This window comes from Chrysochloris asiatica, unplaced genomic scaffold, assembly GCF_000296735.1.
Source record: "Chrysochloris asiatica unplaced genomic scaffold, ChrAsi1.0 scaffold00013, whole genome shotgun sequence".
In the NCBI taxonomy this organism is placed as follows: Eukaryota; Metazoa; Chordata; class Mammalia; order Afrosoricida; family Chrysochloridae; genus Chrysochloris; species Chrysochloris asiatica.
In genome coordinates this window covers 2,681,133-2,687,718 of record NW_006408531.1, presented here as the reverse complement: position 1 = coordinate 2,687,718, position 6,586 = coordinate 2,681,133, and the positions used below count along the sequence as shown (strand labels likewise).

At 41.0% G+C, this 6,586-nt stretch overlaps 1 protein-coding gene across 1 annotated transcript in view; it reads left to right on the top strand.

Moving 5' to 3' along the window:
- The window catches only part of ZC2HC1B (zinc finger, C2HC-type containing 1B), a 45,145-nt gene that overhangs the window by 24,202 nt on the left and 14,357 nt on the right, over positions 1 to 6,586 (top strand). The window lies entirely within an intron of this gene.

Sequence of the window (6,586 nt, the reverse complement as noted above, 5' to 3'; positions counted from 1 at the left end):
ATCATTGATGGACTCAAGTGTGGCAGCGGTAGTGAGGTTGGTCCAGGATCGGACATTGTTTCGTTCTGCTGTGCATGGGGTCGCTATGAGTCGGTTCTGACTCGATGACACCTGACAACAACAACAACAACCAAATATAACTCTGTGTATTCCATCCATCTACTTTTGATGTTTTCTGTATCATTCAATATTTTCCCATAGAATCCTTTGATTTTCTAACTCTATGTTGTTATAATACTTGACTTTGTCTTCCCAAGCTGCCCTTGGAAATTCACTGAAATTTGCTTTCCAGTATAGAGATGCTAAAGCAAATGAAAGAAATGAGGAAGTACAAGAGCTGAACAGAATATTTCAAAGGTCATCTTAAGAAGACATAGTCAAATATTACAACGAAATGTTCAAAGATCTGGAGTCAGAAAACCAAAAAGGAAGAACACGTTCAGCATTTCTCAAGCTGGGGGAACTGAAGGAAAAATTCAAGCCTTGACTTTCGTTATTGAAGGATTCTCTTGGCAAATTATTGACTGATGCAGAAAGCATCAAAAGAAGATGAAAGGAAAAGTAAATGGTTGATGTTCAATTATTTCAAGAGGTAGCATATAATCAAGAGCCAATGATACTGAAGGAAGAAGTCCAAGGTACATTGAAGGAATTGGCAAAGAACAAGGCACCAGGAATTGATGGAATAAAAATTGAAATCTTTCAAGAAAGTGAGGTGGCCCTGGAGGCACTCACTCATCTCTGCCAAGAAATTTGGATGACAATTATCTGGCCAACTAATTGGAAGAGATCCGTATTTGTGCCCATTCCAAAGAGAGGTGAACCAACAGAATGCAGAAATCATCGGACAATATCTTTGATATCCCATGCGAGTAAAGTTTTACTAAAACTAATACGGAAATGGCTGCAAGCATACATTGACAGAGAACTTCCAGAGGTTCTAGCTGGATTCAGAAGAGGACATGGAATGAGGGGTTTCATTGCTGATGTCCAGTGGATCTTGGCTGAAAGCAGAGAATATCAGAAAAATGTTTACCTATGCTTTATTGACTACGCAAAGGCTTTTGATTGTGTGGGTCATGACACGCTATGGACAACATTGCGAAGTATGAGTATTCCCAAACACTAAATTGTGCTAATGAGGAATCTGTACATGGACCAAGAGGCAGTTGTTCAAACAAAACATAGGAACACTGAATAGTTTAAAATTAAGAAAGGTGTGTGACAGGGTTGTATTCTTTCACCATACTTATTCAACCTGTATGCTGAGCAAATAATCCAAGAATCTGGGTTGTATGAAGAAAACCATGGCATGAGGATTGGAAGAAGACTCATTAATAACCTGCAATATGCAGATGATACAACCTTGCTTGCTGAAAGTGAACAGGACTTCAAATACTTACTGATGAAGATCAAAGACCATGGCCTTTGGTATGGATTGCATCTCAATGTAAAGAAAACAAAAATCCTCACCACTGGACCAATAAACAACATTCTAATCAACAGAAAAGATTGAACTTGTCAAGGACTTCATTCTTCTTGGGAACTTCATCAACACTCATGGAAGCAGCAGTCAAGAAATCAAACGACGTATTGCATTGGGCAAATCTGCTACACAAGACCTTTTTAAAGTGTCAAAGTGACAAAAATGTCAGCTTGAGGACTAAGGTACACCTGACCCAAGCCATGGTATTTTCAGTAACCTCATATGCATGTGAAACTAGACTGTGAATTAGGAAGACCATAGAAGAATTTATTCATTTGAGTTATGGTATTGGAGGAGAATATTGAAAGTGCCATGGGCTGCCAAAAGAACAAACAGATCTGTGTTGGAAGAAGTGTAGCCAGTTCTCCTTAGAGTCCAGAATGGTCTGACTTCGTATCTCATACTGCAGACATATTGTCAGGAGGGACCAGTCACTGGAGAAGAATATCATATTTGGTAAGGTGGAGGCTCAGAAAAAAGGAAGACCCTCAGTGAAATGGATTGGGAAAGTGACAGCATCAGTGAGCTCAAGCATGGCAACATTTGTGAGGTTGGCCTAGGACCAGGCAGTGTTTCATTCTGTTGTGCATAGGGTCACTATGAGTCAGTACTGACTCGATGGCACCTACAACAACAACAGCAATGCTGGAGAGTAAGTTTCAGAGTCTCTTCTGACACCCATTCCAAAGAGAGGTGACCAAATGGAATGTGGAAACAATTAAACAAGATCATTAATACCACATGCAAGTAAAATTTGTATTAGAAAATATTTCTTTCTCTTCCTTCTTCACTTTCGAAGGATATTTTTGCTGGGTGCAGAAATCTAGGCTGGTAAGTTTTGTTGTTGTTTTTCTTTTTTTCAATTCTTAAATATTTTACTCTACTCTTTTTCCTTGCTTGATTTCTGAAAAGAAATGTAATGTAATTATTCTCCATGTTTTTCTATTGGTAAAGTGTTTTTTTTTCTTCTGACATAATGATTTGTTCATTGTCTTGGATTTCCTTCAGTTTGAATATGATATCCTTATGTGTAGATTGAGAAGAACCAAATAGGTAAATAAAAGGAAGTTCAATAAACTCAAATATATAAACTGTTAGGGAAAAAGTTGTGTGCCCTCAAGTCAATTTCAACTCATAGAAACCCTATAACTCCTCCCACTTTTATAGCTATAGTATGATTCATAGTAACTCTATATAGGGAGCAGAAAGTCTCAGCTAGTGGGTTGGAATTACTGACCTTGTAGTTAGCAGTCCAGTGCTTCTCTTACAATGCTACCAGGTGTCCTTTGTTATTGTTGTTGAAATGGTTCCCACTCATAGTGACCCTGTTTAGGTTTCTGTCACCACTCGTCTATCAGTTTATCATACTGCAGTGGCTTGTGTATTGCTGTGATGCTGGAAACTATGTCACCAGTATTTTAAATACCAGCAGGGTCCACTCATGGAGGACAGGTATCAGCTGATTAAAATAGACTAGGATGAAGGAGAGGCAGACTACTTCTTATTGTTTAGCCACTGAAAACATAATGAATATTGAAACTTGATGGATAAAATCAGGGTATTGTCAGATATAATGCTGAAAGATGAGCCCCTCAGGTTTGAAGGCACTCAAGTTCTTGTAGTGTTTTCCTGAATTATTCTTAAATTTTTTCTGTGCTTTCCTTGCTTTCCTAAATTCTCTGTCATTTCTCTGAAGGTACTTAAATATCATTCATTTGAATTATTTTTCAGTTTGTTCCATGACCTCAAAAACATTTCTTGTCTCTGCATCTTTTTCTTTTATTTGTGCCATTTTCTCTTGTTTCTTTGTGTGAGATAAAATAGTCTGTTGTCTCTGGGGCATTTTGAGGTTGTTGTATTTGTAAAAGAAACATACAGTGGAGTTATTGGATCTGAAGGAGAGAAATCTCTGGTGGGCTCCTGCAATTCAAGGACCTCATATGGTGGTTATGGAAGGGATGTGACAGCAGACTTCCTGGCCCTAGATGGAGTCCCTTTTGGCCTCAGTGTTGTCTGTGTTCAGGGTACTCAGTCCAGAAGTAGTTTGTGGGGACCCTTGATGGAGTTGGTTTCAGTGCTTGTTAGGACCACAGGCAAACCAGGGGCAGGGTGACTGGTTAAATGCTGGTCTGGTGGCTCTGCAGGTTTTGTAGGTCTGGAGCCAAGCCCACCTGGATCCAGGCACCAAAGAAGCTCACCAAAATGGTGCATATAGTGCCTAACTCACACTGGTGTGGATCCCAACCACATGACTCTGAACTCCCAGAGAGCCGTCTGTGCTGGGGGGTGGTTGATGGTGGGAGCTGGCCATACCTCTGGTCACCAGGGGAACATAGGGAAAAAGAAGAAATTGCACCTTTCCTATCACCCAGACGAATCTGCTCTGCTAGGCTTCCCTCCATTGCCAAAGCTGCTTACAAGATGGTCGATGTGCATCTGGTCAGCCATTCACCACTCAGCCACCCTCTCTTGCCATCCTTGCTGGGTGGTCTCACCACCCAGCAAGCACTCCATTCACCTCTCTAACCTTTTTTCTGAAGTTCAGGGTGCCAAAATTTATACTTGTGTCTGTTTTATTTGGTCTGTTGTATCTGTGTTGTAGAGGGTCCATGTAGTGTGTCTGCCTAGTCCACCATCTTGCCAGGAGTCTCAAGAAAACTTAAAGAAACAATCTTTGATGGTTAAAAGGGGAGGCAGAAGAGGGGAGGGAAAGTTATTCGTGGGCTAGAGGATGAGACACATGTTAACATGAGTGACAGGGCAGGCAATATACAATAAGAGGGAGGTCAGCAGAGGAAAAATAAAGGTAGCAGGAGACACAGAGAAGAATGCAATAATTAAAATGAATACAGGTAAATACTGTTAACTGATGATACATAGAGGGGATTGCAATCACTGTAAAGATCATATACTTACATGATTTGTTGAATGTAAAACTGATGAACTGCTAAGTAAACCTTCACTCAGTTTACAATAAAAAGTTAGGGAAAAAAAGAGGAAGACCCTCAGTGAGCTGGATTGGCACAGTGGCTGCAACCAGGATCAAACATGGCGACTGTGGGCGGCGCAGGACAGAGCACAGGCTTGTTTTAGGGACATGGGGTTGCTATGAGTCAGAACCTACTCGACAGCACTGTACAAGCACTAAGGAAATGGAGGCTCCATAGAAGAGAAGCTTGGCCAACATCACATACATAGCAAGTGAAGAGCTAGGAATCAAAACAGTGCAACTCCAGAGCCTGGGCTCTTCATCTCTCCCCAGTGCTGGCTTGTTTGAGTTATTTCAAGGCATTTAGTGTCCCGTGAAAATGTCACTTGTTTGTTTCTATATTAGAATACTTCCTTCGTGACTGAGGAGACATTGTACCTCCAAGTATAAAGCTGTGCCTAGCACATAGTAGGTGCTCATTTGTTATTGAATTAATGATTAAATGCTGCTTAACAGAATCTGAAGAGTCCTGATGTGGCACTGTAGGATAAGTACTGGACTGCTAACCCCCAGTCTGCAGTTCAAAACCACAAACTGCTCCTTGGAAACCCTATACAGGGTCACTATGAGTCAATACTTAACAAAGATAACAACAACAGAATCTGAAATAAAGAGTTTGGCTAGCTAGCTAATTTTTAAGTGCTTAAAATGATTTATGTATATTCACTTTAATCATTTATTCAGATAGAATATTTTCTGGATTGCTTAAAAAGATGAATTGCACAAATGTCTTGACTCTGAAGATAGCACAGTATTATGTATCCATACAGACATGTAGACATCTTGACAATACAGAAATCTAAACTTCCATACAAAATTTGTAGGCTAGTGCTGTCTCAAACCCATCCTATGGGGAAGAGCGTTTATTTTATGTTTCTAATATTCACATCATTGTCCTTTGGGTAACGTAGTCATTACGAGTCGGGCTGCTAACCTTAAGGTCATCAGTTCGAAACTAGCAGCTGTTCCACGGGAGAAAGATGAAGTTTTCTAGTCCTGTCATGATTAACAGCCCCGGAAATCCTCTGCCGGGTTACTGTGAATCGGAACCGATTCCATGGCACTTAAACAACAACAAGACAACAACGAAGTCCCTGGGTAGTGCACATGGTTGGAAGTTCAGTTCAGAAGGAAGGCTCTTTACAAGGAAGGACCTCAAATCTACTTCCAAAGCAAATCCCTAACAATCCTATGGACACAGAGCTACTCTTAACACACATGGTGTTGGCATGAGTTGGAGTCGACTCAACAGCAACTGGTACTGATGAGACGAAAGAAAAACAAAACAAAACAAAAGAGTGAAAGAAAGAAAAAAGCCTGCTTGCTTTAGAGGGACAGGCTCCAACCTGGCTTTGCTATGAGCAGCTCCAGGTTCTAAAAAGACCTTGGATCATTCTCACTTCCCATGTCTCTCACTGGCCAATTCAATTATGTCTGGTGATTGCAAATGAAAGACAACTTTAGAAAAGTAGATATTACACAGAACTGAAGAGGCCCTACTGCCAACAGGAGCCACCTGGGACAGCAGATCACTGAGCCCTAGCTGTTCCTGGAACCACTTTCCTATCATCCCTTCTCGTCGTTTCTCTTGTTTGACCTCCACCTTTCTTCCTTTGACGAACCTCCTTCCTGCATGTATTATTTGCCTCCTCACTGAGGAGTTAAGTGAAAACATGCAGCTGCTGCAGAAGCAGTGTGTCTCTGCCAGTGAGTGACATTGGCTTCCAACCACATCCTCTAAGCTCACGCTGTGAAACAACTTACCTTCCCGTGTAACTCAGTAACTCCTGTGTGACCTTCTTTCCCTCCCAGTACCACAACATGGCCTTTTGAGTCTTCTATGCCCTTTGAACTTTCATCCTCCCAAGCGTTGCTATATATAAAGCCATTGTTGCAGCCACTATGACCATCCATCTCTGAGAAGTTTCCTCTTTTTCACTGACCCTCTCATTTACCAAGCATGATGTCCTTCTGGGCTTTCAGGTCTACCTTCTTTACATAAACAGCAACAAACCAAACAATTACTGTGGTATCAATTTTGACTTAAGGTGACACCATGTGGGTCAAGAGGAGAGCCATTGGGTCTTTAGTGGCTTTTTTTTTTTTTTTTT